The 17,113-nt window shown below is 30.7% G+C and overlaps 2 long non-coding RNA genes across 2 annotated transcripts; both read left to right on the top strand.

Annotated features, from left to right (window-relative positions):
* Positions 1-2,055: 2,055 nt before the first annotated feature.
* LOC117691733 (uncharacterized) lies at positions 2,056-3,869 on the top strand. Its single transcript, XR_004603404.2, has 3 exons — positions 2,056-2,178; positions 3,335-3,446; positions 3,720-3,869. It is a non-coding gene; the product is annotated as an uncharacterized lncRNA (long non-coding RNA).
* Positions 3,870-15,173: 11,304 nt separating this feature from the next.
* LOC117692049 (uncharacterized) lies at positions 15,174-16,269 on the top strand. Its single transcript, XR_010709524.1, has 2 exons — positions 15,174-15,295; positions 16,125-16,269. It is a non-coding gene; the product is annotated as an uncharacterized lncRNA (long non-coding RNA).
* Positions 16,270-17,113: the final 844 nt, after the last annotated feature.

Here is a 17,113-nt window from a genome sequence, read left to right as displayed (position 1 = left end):
TCTGGTGGAAATAAAGTAATTATGCAATTATTCGGTATAAAATTTTCTGTTTAATAGGCATCTAACAGGCAAACTAAGTGAATTGTTAGGATAAACAAGCGGACGACTTGAAAAAATATTGTATGAAATACAATGTCCCCGCATCAGCGGAAGTAGGGGAAAGGATGGGACTCTTCTGGTCATATATTGAATGTGCATCATTTCTTTACAAATCCTCTCCTTAAGTACTAAACATTTAAAGAAAGACTGAGCTTATGGTTTTGAAGAGCAAGGCTTTTTATACTACAATTGTGAAAATAATGGCCCCTGGATCAGCGATTTAAGTGTTAGTAATGTATTTTTTTATACATATAGTGAATATGCATTATTTTTCTCTTCAAAACCTTTCTTGTCTATTCGGTACATCTAGGAATCTAGTGGTGAAAAAGTAAATATTTTTTTGTCTTTAGATCTTTTTCCCAAGCTAAGATCTTAAAAAAACAAAAATATTGTTTGATAAATAAGGAAACATATTCCAAAACTGGAAAAATTATGGTCCATTAGTCAGTGGTTTTGGTTTATGGGCGGGGCTCTCATAGAAACATATCTAATATGCATGATTCTTTTTAAAAATCTTTTATTCTATAACTTGGCATCGAGCAGAAAAACTTAGTGCAGGATTAAGATAGGAATGGAAGCTTATACCATAATTATGAAATTTACATTTATTTAAATAAAACACAAACATATTCCCTTTTATTGGACATCTACCAGGCAAAGTAATCGCATGGATAGAATGAGCAAATAATTGTCTTCACACAAAATGTAAAATTAGTTGCCCAACGATCATTAGGTCATATACAAGAGCAGGGCTCTTGCCTTGATATAGTAAGATATGGACATGTGTTACTTTTTCTATAAATTTTCTTCTCTTGGTATAGGTAACGATATAAAAAAAGGTTTTTAGTAGACGATGACACAATAATCCATTTCTTTCAAATTTAATCCAGAGCGCGTTCGCCTGATCGGGCGGTTACAATTTGAAATCCACTGAAAAACCGATCACACGAAAGCGCTCTGTATTAAATTTTAAAGAAATGGATTAGTGTGTTATCATCTACTGAAAACCTTTCTCTCTCTCTCTTTCTCTCTCTCTCAAAAGATAGAAAAATACTTCTTAAAGATAGATATAATCGTGTTTTAGTTATTATACAGTGAACTAAGACAAATATTTGCAATTCGATAAATGCGATATAGGGCTGTTCCAGATAGAATTATCACTTATAAACCACATTTCTGAAAAAAAATAACAATAAGTACATATCGTATTTATTGTTAAGTATTTCCTTGTTCCGTTTATTTAAAAAATGTTTAAAAAAACATTGCATTATTTTGTGTCAGTGTAATCCATATTAAAATGAACCAAACCAAATTGAAATGCATACAACAAAATGGTTACTTTATGCATGGCATCATAGAATCATGTATTTGTTATTGTTAAGACAGGTATCACTTTTACCAAAAAATGTGTTGGTGATACTCTTTATAGATAGCAAATGTTACGATTCAAATTTAAGTAAAACAGTATCTTTTATAGCTGCAACTAATCATTACTTTTCATAGTTAGCTCTAGCTTAAACTGTGCTTTATTTTATATTTTTATTTTTTATTTTTTGTATGCTGTATAAAGTTTAACTATGTTATTTCGGGAATTCTGATTGGTATTTTATAAATATACAAATCTAAACATTTTAAACAATATATCTAAATGTTGTGCGTGAACTATTACACTTTGAAACGCAAACTTAAATTAGTTTTGATTAATTCTATAAATGATACAACATGAAACAATTTAATTACGATTCTGTCATTTTCAACCATGAATATCCTTTTAGTCATCTTTTATTTTATTCTGGAATAAAAACAAATGTCGATTATTCATTTAATTGTAAAAACAGTTTTTTTGGGGAGCAATCATACATGGCATTTATGATTGTTTATATTATATTACCCTTTTTCTAAACACCAATGACAACTTATTCTAAAACTTGATAAATGTTTTTATTTTTACAATTTTAGGTCATTGCACTGAATATAATATCCGTGGAAATATCATTCAACCAAACGTCAGAACAAATTGCAAGGCATTTTCCCAGAATCCTTGCCCACAATTGTATAATTCAACCGAAGCTTACAAGTGTGAGTTTATTTTCAACATTATGAATAGAATAGAATAGATTGTTTTAAAGATTTTTTTTCAAGATTAATAAACTGCAATATCCATAAGTTGGCACAAGTTTATTGATATATTGTGAATTCTAAATTGTACATATTATGAACCCAAACGGTTAGAAAGAGATTGCCATTAAAATTCTTAGATCAGTATCAAAATCAATAAAAAAAACAACAACCTGTTAAAGTAATTTGTAAAATTTGTAATTGAATCAAGCTATTATTCAGATTTTTTAAATAAAGTCACCATTAACTTTGTTGGTTAGTTTCATATAAAGAAGTTTAGTTCTTCTCAAGTTGAAAATAAATTTGGTTGTTATCATCTTTGAAGGAAGGTAACTCAAAATGTTTTCAAGACAAGACAGGACTTAACCTTATTTTAGGCAGAAATAATAAAAACTAAATTACAAAATTAAGGTGATTACTTTCAAAACCATTAACAAAAGTATCTCTTAATCTTTTTTTTACAGTACATCTCGATTACGTCTGAATAAAGTTTCTTGACATGATAGATTAAGATTTATCAAATTATGATGCCAAAAGGTTGGAAAGTGGCCCCAATTGAGTTCGAAGTTTAGTATATGTATAAATTGAAAATAATTTTCGAATCATTCTTTTCATTAATACGAATGCTGTATTGATTTAAATCATAAAGGATAGAGTTATTGTGCATGCAATTTAAGTAGGGCAAACCGTGTACCCTGCTGGTCAAAGAAAAACTCAGGGAGGGAAACTTTAATAGTTAATATTTTATATAAGCTTTTTTATATAAAATATATTAAATATGCGATTTTAGGCAAAGTGTTTGTTTATGGACAATTTTAAAGAACGTTGCAAAAACCAAAACTGTTATAACATATTAAAGAACAAACAATATTGACGTTTTACATGCAAATAATGTTTTTTTTAATTCTTCTCTGTTTAGAAGAGATTTACATCTAATAATGAAAAGTTAGTAAAATTCGTTCTGTAGAAGAATTGTTATGGGTTTGGAAATTGGCATGAAAGTAATATGTTGTATAAATTATAGCAGATATATTTATGTTTCACAGCTGTATTGCTCTGATAAAGACAGAACCAGTTGCACTGAAATTTACAAATCTTGAAATCGTTGAAATTTCAGATCAAGGATGCTATGAGCTGACCAGAGAATTGAGTACAAATTCGCAACAAACAGAATATGGAATAAAACAAAACGTAGAAACGTCATCATTAAAAAAGGGTCATGAAAAATTGTAAGTAGAACAGTCGTTAAAAGAATTTTGTATATATAGTAAAAAAAATAAACACCGTTGCTTATTAACATAGTAAACTTTACTTATAAGTTGATTTTAAAAATATTGCAAAAGTAACAATAAATAGTCTGGCGTTTATTGTTTAGAAGCATTTCATATCCGAATGTAATATGAAGGTTAAAATATGTTTCATCAACGGGATTATAATTCCACCGATATATGATTGACTTCTATTAATAGGTTATTTCAATATTTTGAATTTTATAATTAAAGGTCAATAAATGAAGATACGCATGGAGGGAGCAGTAATTCAGTGGTAAAAATCATTGTAGTCGGTGTATATGCAATGATTTTATCGGTTGTGGCTGTGGCTGCCTTCAGTTTATATTTGAAAAGAAGAAGTCGTTGAACGAAAATTGGAAATGAATGGTAAATAGTACTAATGTCATTTAAATTTAAAGTATATCTAAAATAAATTAATCATTTTTTTAAAATATATCTGTTTTAAATGTTGTTACTATTGATCTTAAAATCTCAAGTTAACTGACTTAGGTCCGTTAGAATTATGCAAATCACAATTAATATTCATGATAAATAGTAATATTTGGAAAATTAAATTCTAATATTTGTAAGCCTCTCGTCTCCTTGATCTCCTTGGGGTGCAACTCAAACATAGGAACCACTAAGTCCAATAGTTGTTTCACAAACAGTTTATTAAAAAGCGCAATCGTATAGTTTTGTCAAAGTTACAAAATCTGTTGCAAGCAGCCCAAATTGAAGATCTCAAATTCAAAATCTAAATCATTTCTAATTTCACATCCAAATAAACATTCTTACCACCCCCACCCCCCCCCCCCCCCCAAAAAAAAAAGATCTCTCTAAATCCATAATCAAAAGCATAAGGCCAAAAATGAAAGATCTGCTTAACATCATTTTACATGGATTATATAACATTTTACTTATGATTGACAGTCCTGACTACTTTGGCCCATCTACGGTGACCATTAGTAAACATTAAGTTTCAAATCCCAGAGTTATATTTAATTTCTAAATAAAGGAACAAAACTGTCAGAAATAATATTGTGATGCAGGTTTAGAGTCCCGAGTCTCAAAGTCTCACACCTTAGTATGATGCATTGCTTATGCATAATACATTCATTCATGCATGGCTTTAAGGTTACAAATGTTAATAGCATTACATGACTAACTTGCAGTAGCAGGGCCTTCATTGCAGATGCAGGATCGCCAAATATGACAATTTGTTGATGACTTGTTTATATATTTTCAGTTGGGACTTTACTGTGCCGAAATCCATGCCAGATTAATTAACGTCATTTTGGACCAGGGTTATTGATATGCAAGCTTTGAGTTTTCCGACTGAGTATGACGCATCGCTTACGTACAATATTAAAAGTACATATATAAAAATATACATGAGTTCATTGTTTTAAAGGTTACAAAGGTTATATAAAACATGCGATACATGACTCCGTACAGAGTACCAGAGCTAGTGATAAAGACAGAATCGCCAAATATGACAACCGATTTATAAACTCCCAATTTAGATATTTTTGCCCGCATTCTACACCTGGTTGCATAACATACTGTAATTTAGGAATATTGCGCAGCGCAACAAGATTGACAGAGTTCATTTTGTTAGTTACCATTACTACAATCCATTACGCAATATCTAGGTATAAATAAGTATTACAGAGACCAATTTGTAATACTATCAATTCAAGGTCATAGCATAGCTATCTAATTACATATTATTTTAAAATATTCTGAATATATCGACCTTTAGCAAAACAGAGGATGATCGGGCAAAATTTTAATTAAATAGTGTATAAAATGTAAAAATAAAAATAAAATATTTTTTAAAACACAAAATTTGTATGTGTAGCTAGTGATTTGACTATTTTTAATAATAAAAGGGCAAATACGAGGGTCAATCAAAAAATACGAAGACAATGTGGCTGTCTATCATATATTTTTCATGAAAGTCATACTTAATCTGTGCACCAACACTTATATTATTGATATACGCAGTTTTAGTCCATTTAATGAAACAGTATTTGTGTTACCCCTTTTTAAAAACAACACGTTTTGTCACCACGGCGCACGGTAACGTTTAAAACATGACGTCCAGATTAAACACGCACAGTTTATAGATATACCCCATCTTTATATCATGCTTAGTATCTAGTGCCTTGCTCCTTACAATTTAAAATGATACTGAACCACTTAACATCTTATTTGCACACATTTGTTCGAGAATCATAAGTTAGTTCTTGAAAGTTTTCATTTTCTAACCGTGTATCTCTTAGTTTACAGTAAGGATAACCCTGAACGTCGGTTGACGTTACTTCTTTTTTGACCAAATATTTACAGATATTCTACTCTTTTTCGGACTGTTTTATATTCACAATACAATAACCACCACCCCCACAAAATTTATTACAGTTAAACACAAACTTGCAAATAATTTTTGACTTATTTTATGCACCATTGAGCATTTTCACAGCTTGTATCGGTTAAATCCATTTTGTTTGTACTTTTCGTTGCGCCGTGACGTCCGGCGACGTCGATGTTTCTAGTCAATTCTGAAGAGGACTATTTGTCTTTAATTACTCATATCTGTTCGACAAAACAATATATCCCGTCATTATTTGATAAATATAATACCATGACTATACTAAATTTAAAGTTTCAATATTATGTGGCTTTAAGCCCAATTAGGCCCAATAGCGATATTACTTTCAACATAATATGGTTTATTGTTGACATAAGACAAACTTTGACCGTGCGCCGTGACCTCATTTTTGCAGGATTAGATTGTAAATAATTCTCCAAATTTAGTAATGATATGACATTAAGTAACATAGCTATGGCAAAAGTCTTCGTATTTTTTGATTGACCCTCGTATAATATTGTAAACAGCTGTCTAAAGTATTCATATCAGCTTAACCAAATAGGTTCTTGTAAACTCATTCCCGTATGTTATTTCAAATATGCTCAGGATATCGTTTGACGAATTCTAATATCAGTCATGCGAAAACTCATATTCAAAACGATATTTCTTTATTTCTAATGCACCCTCCTACCGGGAGCATTAATGTAAAAACAATGACTGTATAATTTCTCAATTTTTATTTAAAAAAAGAGAATAAAAATAAGCAAATATTTGATTGAGACAAGAGATTTACGGCTCAATTCGACATGTGTACTTTATAAAACAAACACAATAGGTAAAAAAAAATGTTTACCTTTATATCACTTGTTGCACCTTTTACAACGCACTGTTCTTAAAAATGTTGTCAGCTAACCTAGTTAACGCCTAAAACCTGTTGCACGACTGAAGGCGTACACAAATTTGATATTTTACTTTACGACAACCATATTTATAGATTTTATATCATTTTTCTCGTAAAGAATATGATAAGGTCCCTTCTGGTAATTTTGTCAAACAATCAATACACAACCACCAGTTGCTTTTAAGGTACTGATTCTCGGGTTAACTCTTAGCGGAATAATAAAATAGTTATATAAAGGCATTAAACTTTTGTTTTCTTTTTTATGTCACAGATTTATTATTTTAGTTAATTAGTAATCATATTTGAGTTCATTTATTTCAACATTTCATGTTTTCATTTCCCATTGTTCATTTGTTTACATTCACGTCGCTTCATTCATTCATACACTCATTCATAGTATGACAGAAGCAAGAGAGGTCACGGGGTTACGTTTGGCGGGTGGATCAGTGAGTGAATGAGTGTTTAAGTGAGTGCGCATGTCCGTTGTATAATCTAATTTTAAGCACGAACTATGATTTAATATCACGACGCTACCCAAGACAGGCGGTTGATTACTCAGCTTCATAGCTTGTAAACCTGACTATTATCTATTAGTTTATACTACTGTTATACTTGGTGAATCATTATAATCAAATATGTGTAATTTAAACTAATTTAACTAAAGATTAATTTCACGAGTGAATGTTGAGAATGAGAGTGTTTAAGTAATATTATAATTGTATCACCTGTACTTGTGGAAACCATTTATTCATTATTACTCAGAGAACAACAATAAATTCAGCTTCATTTCTACAAAAAGGCCTTGGAGTTCTTGTTCCCATAAGTAGCTCAGAATATATATATATATATATCAGCTACCCCTTGACATTTATATAACACTTTAATGAATCATAATGTCATCAATTACCTTGAGATAACTATAATTATCTACGATGAGACATGATTAATGCAAAAACTTATGCATAGCTATATTACTCATTTACATCAAGTTATCGTTTAAGGTTAGTTAAGTTAGCAAAGGACAGTTTCGGATAAAGTGTTTTTGTAGAATTGAGCGTTGCTGTATTTGAAGGCCTATGAGTGTTGCTAAAATTCAAGAAATGTTTTTAAATGAATATCATTATTTAGAGGGATTTCTCTAGTTAAAATTTTAATGCAATGTGTATGCCCCTAATGTTAAGTACATAAGAATCAGAAGTTAAATGCCAAAACTTGCGGCTATGACTGTTCTGTTACTTTACATAGTGAAATTGAAAGTTACAGACGGAGATAAAATAAATCAAATAAGTAAATATATGTTGGTAAGTTTCTGAAGTGTGATGGTGCAACATGCATGCGGAATGTCAACCCTTTCCAGGGAGTTAGTCTTGGGAGGTATGAAAAGCTGAAAAATCATGAATATTGGGCGAAAAATGAAAGTTCAAAATCGCAGACAAAATAGTATGTAGAACATTTTACTCGTTCTGGCTAGTAATTTTCCTCAGAAATCGGTGATTGGGCTTTTAAGGAGTGAATTAAAGGTAATTGTGCTGAATGGGAACTGAAGAAATTCTAGTTCAATATTTTGAGTTCTATATAACTATATATCTTATTTCTTTCCAATGAATTGCAGACAAATTGGGAAAATTTTAGGAAACAAAGAAACTATGTCACGAAAATAAAGCGTCAATTTGTCTATCAATATTTCGTTGAACGGTGTGCAGGTGGACCAGAAGTAGATATTTTTCGCCGACTATAAAATCATTTTTGATCAATAAAGGTACAAATGTCAGGAAAACTATTATACTTTGTGAAAACGACTGCTTTGTGTCTGATCAATATCAAGTACGTAATACCTCTAACAACTTTTTTGTCAATGATACAAAAATATTGGAACAGATTGTGTTGATGTAAATAGTAAACAAATAGTATTTTTTAAAAATCTGTGATTACAACAAAGACAAGAGTCATGTGGAATCGTTTTCTTTCAATCCTCTGGACAACAATTTAGTAAGCAAATGTATTAACAAATTGGGAATGAAGAAAGCGCCTGGTATTGATGATATTTTGGCTAGAATTGTCAAACTTAGCGATGGAAAGATTTTGAACCCTGTCACTAACATTGTAAATTTTTGTTTATCACAAAATGTTTCCCATGACCGTATAAAAATAGCACAAGTGGCTCCTCTTCACAAAAAAAAGTATCTTGTAAAGGGGAAATTATAGACCTGTTAGTATTTAACCAACATTTTCAACAGTTTTTGAAAGGGTAATTCACCATCAATTTTCTGATTTTTATCAACTACCATTTTAATGATACGTTATCGGCGTTTAGACCAGGGTCTGATTGTCAGAGTGTGCTGCTAAAAATTGTCCATATATATATATATATATCAAGCTTTACCAACTGCGCCTAAACCAATCAGATTTTAGTATTTAACATGAAAGTATAATAAACATCTCTATACCATTTAAGAGAACACTTAAAACAAAGGACATTAACTAAACAGTGATGATCGATCTTTAAAATTCAAAATACACGTATAATACAATTAGTTTTTTTATACATATCCTATTGTTTTAAAACAGATCATTTTTAACTAGAAAGAAAACTTGTTAACAATTCAACTTAAATTCAAAACAGTTTTTATTATTCAAAACCGTGCAATTTGCAAAACTTTAAAAAAACGATGTAATACTGCATTTCTCTTTAAAACAGGAAACATGAAATAAAATCTGCCTGCAATGTATCTATCGAGTACGTTATCTTAAATCAATAATAAAATGCTTTGTTTAATAAACCATAAAAAAGACTAACAAAATCAGAATTGGTATACACAATGAATGTTTACCAAACTTAAAATGGCATCACCTTTCTGAGAAAATCCTTAAAATCTACTGTCATAAACATAAAGAACGAAGTATTATTAATCTTTTATCGGAGGGAGTATCTCACGTTTCAGTTCGATATCCGAATTAAAAAAAAACCGCGGCTGTGTTGTCTTGCTTCACTACAACGTAAGTTAAAGAGTTACTTACCTTGCCAAAATCACCTTTTCCAAACCATGCTGTAATTTGAACTTCAGGGTGAGCGGGAAATGAAGGATCCACTTAAACTGTTATGCGTTTATGCATGTTTTATATTTAGTAAAGACAGGCGATGTATTTTATATTTTACGTAATGCATGTGTATTGTATTGTGCGATTGTTATAAGACTTCTTTTAACATCTCTTTAGGTGTTATATGAACAACAAATTGACAACAATTATCAAATGCTCCGTATACGCAAAAGTCATTGACTTTGTGTTTTCATTCTGACTAGATCTGATGTATATATACTTTTCTATTCTATATTCTAAGTAGTCAATAAAAAATGACTCGTATACATGTACATATACATGTAAGGAGCAACACTTTGATGATTTCACGAAATGGGTTTATTTATCAAAACTTTTAAGTGTTCACCCTAATTAAAAAAAAATCAAAATAAAATAATATTAAATTTTTACCATCTCAAATCCGAAATATATTTTCAACAACATCACAAATGAGATTAAATAATACTGTGTGAGTGATTGATATAAATTAACCATGACGGAACTTTAAGACAAAAAATAAGTGTTTTATGTACATGTTTCATATTGATGACAAATTTTAGGATTGAATTTAGACTTTAAGTAAGAGCAATATTTAGTATTAGTCTTAAATAAAACACACTTGAGATTTGGTATCTTGCAAACTATGCTGAGTTATTGTTTAATCCACAATACAGAGAAGAACAGACATAGTCAAAATAACATTGCACCAAGAAAGAACATAGGGTTTCTCTGGAATGTTTATTAAAACAGGGATGCATTTCTGTATAAAATTTAGGTCTAGTATTAGCTTATTGTAAAAAAAAAATTAAAACTATCGAAAAAAGAAATAATTAAAGTATTTAATCAACAATGCCATTTGTACCATCTTATTCTTCTTTTTTTATTTTTTTTTTATATTTTGTCATTTTCAACTCCTGAAGGGTGTAGTGGGAATGACCCTTGGGTCATATCTAATGTATCCCTCATCTTAGTGTCTGTTACTGTCAAGATATGAATCTGCAAACACTGTGTTATTATCGCTGACAGTTTTTCTATTTGTAACTATTTGTTAAAGTCTACAATAAAGTTTATAGTTATAAATACTATAATTATAGTTTCCATTAAAATTGTATGTTAGACCATACACGCCTTTGACCCCACAAAAAATGTGACTGATCAACCCCGAATAAAAAAAAAAAATCTTGAATTTCCATTCAGTTGTCCTTGAAAAATTCGAAGGACAAATTCAAGGTTAAGAAGAGGAGGAGGAAAAAAAAGAAGAAGATGATGAAGAAGAAGAAATCTAATTAACACTGGACATTTTGAATCCGCTACAAGTGGTAGCGGATGCAAAACGTTTAATTTTAGAAGAAGAAGAAGAAGAAGAAGAAGAAGAAGAAGAAGAAGAAGAAGAAGAAGAAGAAAGAAGAAGGAGAAGAAGAAGAAGAAAATCAGAATCTCCAAACTTGTTATGGGAGACTTAATTACTTGTAAACATTTAAGCATACAAATTTATTCTAAGATAAATTTATGATTCATGAATAGACTGGAATTTTGTAGTCTGCCAAATAGGCATGAGAAAATGCAATCTTCCTATAACATTTATTAAATCTGTCCTTAAACACATACTATAATGACCATGTGGGGCCACTAGGCCAACTGCCCGCTCTGCACCAGCTCTTTGTTCATGTATGCCTAGGGAGGGAATCGAACCCTCGTACATAGCCATTCAATCAAAAAAACAAAACAAAGAAAAACAACTAACAAACAAACAAAAACATCTAATGTTTTGTTTCACCAGACTATAATTTTTGTTAATTGAGGTTTAAAATAAAAATCGTTACTTGATACCTTTGATAATCGGATTATGAATTGAAAAATATTTATGAAAATAAATTCATTAAAACTATTTTGGTAAATAGAAGTGCAAACTTCTTTATCTGTAAAGAAATTCGCAATTAAGGTGTTAAATTTCGTTATTATTCATCTCTAAGGGAAACAAAATGAGTTCGATATATCCGTAAATTCGTTATACATGTATCCGAATTCGTTATAACCGTAAAACTTTGCTAAGATTTGTTAAGAATTTTACCGGTGGTTCAAAAACACACGGCTATATCCAAGAATTCGCTATATTCGTGTTCGTACTAGACGAGTTCTACTGTATTCGATTTTATCAAGGTCGGTCTTTCGATTTTAAAGAAATGTTAAGAAATTACCAAGCATTAGTACCAAAAAATATAATTGGCTATACCTGTAATAAATGATTTAGATGCCCTTCGCAAAATTGAAAACAAGAGTTGTCAGGGTACAGCATTGACTCCGAATACTTATGATGTGCATTTTGCATGGAAAAGCGAAGGTAATCTTGTTAAATAAACTGTGTCTATAATTCATTATAACTGTTACACATCTTAAATAGGAAACCATATTTTAGAATTTAAAAAATTACTTATTCGTCTTAAGCAAAATAATGTTGGAGTTCTAGTTTTCTAGAACCAAATACATCCTCAAACATTGAGTAAAATAAATTACTAAATTTCAGTAAAATAGTTCTCAACATTCAACTGAGAAAACCAAGTGCCTGCTGGCTTTTAAGATGCCATTTTGTCTGCAACCGGATGCAAAACTAATTTTAAAAGAGATTTTGACACATACAAAGTATATTTCTTTTTTGTTTATTATCCACTTGTCTCGAGACACGTGGAGCACACGTGCATCTGTTTGTGAGTTTGCAGCTAAAGTGACATAAAAAACAATATTGTTTATAGTATGAATAAATTTCGTTTTTGATTTGATATTTTCATTATGTTAAAATTTTAAACTTATCTGAACTTGTTAGGTCCTCTCCAAATTTTGGCATTGTTACCGATTAATTACGGAAAATGACGGAAAATATAAACGGCAATAATGAGTGCTTGATTTCCAGTGAGTCAAAGGTCATAAACAGGGTTTATTTACATTCAGAAATTTGACGATATCGATAAAAATGAAATAAGAAATACTAAAGTTAAATAATAGAACAGTGCGGAGATCTGCATATTTTTTATCATGACAATTTACATAAAAAGTGTACGTAATAGAAAAATTATGTGCATTTTTTCGCAATTCTTGGTACTGCACGTTAGCAAGAATACATACACATTCATGTTCTACATGTACAAAATAGTGCAAATATAGATATTTGATATAAAATTGGCATACTGAGTTACGTTTGGTAAGATATAGCATATATTTATTTAATCTTTATCATAGACATACAAGAAATCATATTGACACAAGCGTCAAATGAGCCGCAAAAATATTATTGTTTTATGAATCATCATTGGTTGTTTACATAAAAAAAACACACCACAAAGAAGAAAACAACGAATTGGTTGTACTAATTATATGGTAAATTTTAAAATATTTTCAGCAACACGTTTTGAAGTTTAACATTTAATTTGATTGTTAAGAATCTAGTTCGTTACTTTAAGCATTTCTATCGGTAATTGTATGACCATTGCCATTATAGTATGAAGTAATGGAGAACACAATGATTTGTACAATATTCTAATACAAAGTTCAACTCATCATTATTCTCTTGGAGATTATGTATTTGAAACCATTTTGATTTTTTTTTGTTGCAGTGTATTAAATTAAAACTTAATGCATTAGTTTACACGATTTCAAGGGACCACATAAAAAAATAGAAATGGATTGTTTTTAAGGTACGTGTAAGATCATGCTCATCCGGCAGAATCTGCATAATTTTAAAGGTAAAAAATAAGCCGGATAATATTTTCCTAAATGGAATTATAAATTATATCTATATTTCGGGTTATGGAGTAGATCACGGTTATTTATTTGCATGAGTTAAAAGGAAATCAGGTTAGCTCAAACTTTCAAGTCAATTTTAGTATGTCCCGTATACCGATCCCGATAGATTGTTTTGAAAAGAATAAAAAACTCCGAAATTTCCGAATAGATTATAGTCTTGATAAACACGCTGCTACTTTATGACCTACTTTACAGGTACAAGTAAAACAAAAAGATGCTATATTTCTGAAAGGTATCAAACATCTTTCTTCATGCAAATTTACTTTAAATTCATAGAAATAAGCAATCAAAATATTAGAAATAGAAATAATATGCATTCTATTTAAAAAAAAAACAAATCAAAAACAAAACTATCCCGCAGAAACGCAGTTACAATATTTAGATATATATCAAATAACGGTCCGCCTTCTGGAAGCCCGTAGTAACGATATACATGTGTATGTCTTCGTAAAACAATGTGTTCAAGTTTCCCGCTCATCTTGAAAGCAATCATAACGGATCGGGCTCGACATCCAAAAAACACACAAACAAACAAATAAGCATTTTTTGTCAATAAAAACCCTTCCGAAACTGTCGTTGGCCAGTGAATTTTCAAAGGAAATATATTTGTATGATTTTAGTGGTTTGATTAAAAGTTTATACTTTGGAAATGTTTTTGCATATTATTTATCATATCTTACACATTTTAGTTTGCTATCGAGTGCGAGCGCCATCCATAGCAGCAACCGGAAGACATTGGCAACGAAACCGAAACTTTGCATAATTTGAGATTCCAAAATATTATAAACAGATGTTTTGAGCGCCATTTGTGCATGTTTACAGAAGAAAAAAAAACAACATTTGTTACAGTCGTTATTTTTAAATGTAGTTGAAAACTTCAACTGCTAACAAATGTTTTGGAGCAGTTTACTTTTAAAACCTGAGGAAATTCCGGTTCTGTAGCTACATGACTGTTTGTTAAAACAAATAAAGCTCATATTTTTATTCAATACATGAACAATATACTTTCAAATAAAATCTGCAATCAATTTGTTCAAGCTGATGTTTTTTTTTAAATGTTATTACTAATATGTAATAAATATAATGATAAATACCCTGATCCACATCGCATCCAGGATCACCCCGAGATTCCAATATCATCCCGAGGGCTCATACATAATTCTGTATCATTATTCTCTATATAAACATTCTTCGAATACTACAAATAAATATACGGGTTTTCAAAATTTATCAAAAACAAATCCAAAATGCCACTCATATGTTAATGACTTTAGCCTTTTTGTTGATGCTTAGAACATTGCATTGCAGTATATGCTTTTTGATGAACATGTAAATGGAGTTCAAAACAACAAGCAGAAGAATATAGTTACTGTTATGGATATCGAAAAAGAGTTATGATTACCAAACAAATATATCAATAAAAGGAAAAGTGTGCAAATCGGCAACATTTCTTCTCTTGCTTTAATTGATATATTTGTTAATTCTATCATCGTTAACATCAGCATTGTATAGCAACCTCTTTTTTATTTATATTTATAGGTAAATGTACAAGCTACGTTTTCAGTGGTAAATCGATTCAGGAGAACTGGAGGACAGACTGTACAAAATTTTCAATGAATGCGTGCCCAATATTTTATCGTTCAGATGAAGCTTACAAATGTAAGTTTTATCCCAGTGAGTTGAAAGCTCTCATGGTAACATTTTAACCGGCGTCGGGCTGTCTGCCCATCTTTCCATCTGTTAACTCTTTCTTATTTCACCAACACCACTGAGCCAGTTACAACTAACTTTGGTGGGTGCATTATTTGATAAACGCAGTTTCAGGATTGTTCAAATAAAATATACCCGATGACCTATTTAGGTCTAGGGTTTCGCGGTGGGGTATTTACAATAAATATAGTTAAGTTCGAGTGTTTTTTAAACATATAGCCTCCATATGTATGGAAATTTTGATTGGACGATGTTTTCTGGCGTGGAATTAAGTAAATCTTTTATTCATGTGTATCTTTGATTCAAACAAACCTTCTTGGACTGTAAATGATTTTGTATTTTTTAGAATGTATTACTTAAATGGAAAATGAAGAATTGCTATTCAAAACGTCAACTAGAAAAATCATAAGGCTTGCTGTTGAATTTACAGACTTGGTCCAAAACTAAGTGATAAATTAAAAATACTGGCGTGCTACCAGTTATCGCCAAGTATCCTTTCTCGCCATTACATTGTGACGTCATTTTTCGTATATAATTTTATGTGCTGATAAAATGACGTCACACTGTACTGGCGAGAAATAGTACATGTACTCGGCGAGAACTGGTTGTACGCCAGTATTGTTAAATGGAAAATTAAAGAATATTAGAATTAAAGCATACCTTTCGGTTCCATCTGTATTGATTATTGTTATTGACTTGGGCAGTCTGGCAAGTTTGATGAACAGGTCTGTAATGTCTGTTATATTAATTGTATGTTATTAACCATTTTCTATTTCAGACCAAGGATGTTATCAACTGACAAAGAAATCAACAACAGGTACAAATAACCCAATGTCTACAAGAAATCCAGATTATACAGTTGTCTTCACAACAACTTCAGCAAACATTTCATCAAATATGTCAACAAACAAACATGTGGAAATGTAAGTTGTGTGTTGTATAAATACTTTATATGTAAATGTATGTAATGTATATATGTAAAACGTGTTAAAAAGGTAAATTGAAAACAGGGATAAAACTAGGAAAATCTTGTATGTTACACGCATTTATTAGTATACAACAATGGGCATACTCTACTTACCGGCGAATACTGTTTTATTATCCCTTGACAGAAACGTCACACTTTTATTGGTTTTTACATGACACGTGACTGCAGGATATATCTTTATGTCCATCTGGCGATAATTAATATTCGGCAATATGGCCGCTATTACCGACGCTTCGCCTACTAATCTCGACATTTCATTTTATTTAACACAGAAAACATGTTTTGAAAGTTCTTAAGATATCTAAAGTAAACTATTAGCCCTTTGGAATGCATTTAAAAAAAGTGTAGTTGCCCTTTAGATTGACGTCACATTGTTATGTCTGCAGCAGAATTTATTGGGAGGGTCAAAATTTACCCAAACCTCTGCGGAGGAAAGGGAGAAAACGTATAAAATCGAAAAGGTCTTAAACAAGGGCGCAGCAAAGCTTCTAAAGATTTAAATGGTGAGAATGATAATTTTGAAGAGTTTGATTTTGTACAATTGGACAAGATGTAAGGTCACTTTTGCATGGATATGCGAAGATCATCCCTTTTTGTTAATAAATGCCACACTTGAAAGCCCTCGGGAAAACCACACACTTATTAAATTTGTTACTGACTGACTACAGAAATATATCGGATTGATTGATCGATCTCATAGACGGTGAGCCGATTAAGCCGGTTTGTTGCAACTGACTTGAGCAAAAACAACTAGACTTTTTTTTATTCTGCATGTATTT

Source organism: Magallana gigas, chromosome 9 (assembly GCF_963853765.1).
Source record: "Magallana gigas chromosome 9, xbMagGiga1.1, whole genome shotgun sequence".
Taxonomy (NCBI): domain Eukaryota; kingdom Metazoa; phylum Mollusca; class Bivalvia; order Ostreida; family Ostreidae; genus Magallana; species Magallana gigas.
The sequence above is the reverse complement of the archived record's forward strand: the minus strand, read 5'-3'. Positions and strand labels throughout refer to the sequence as shown.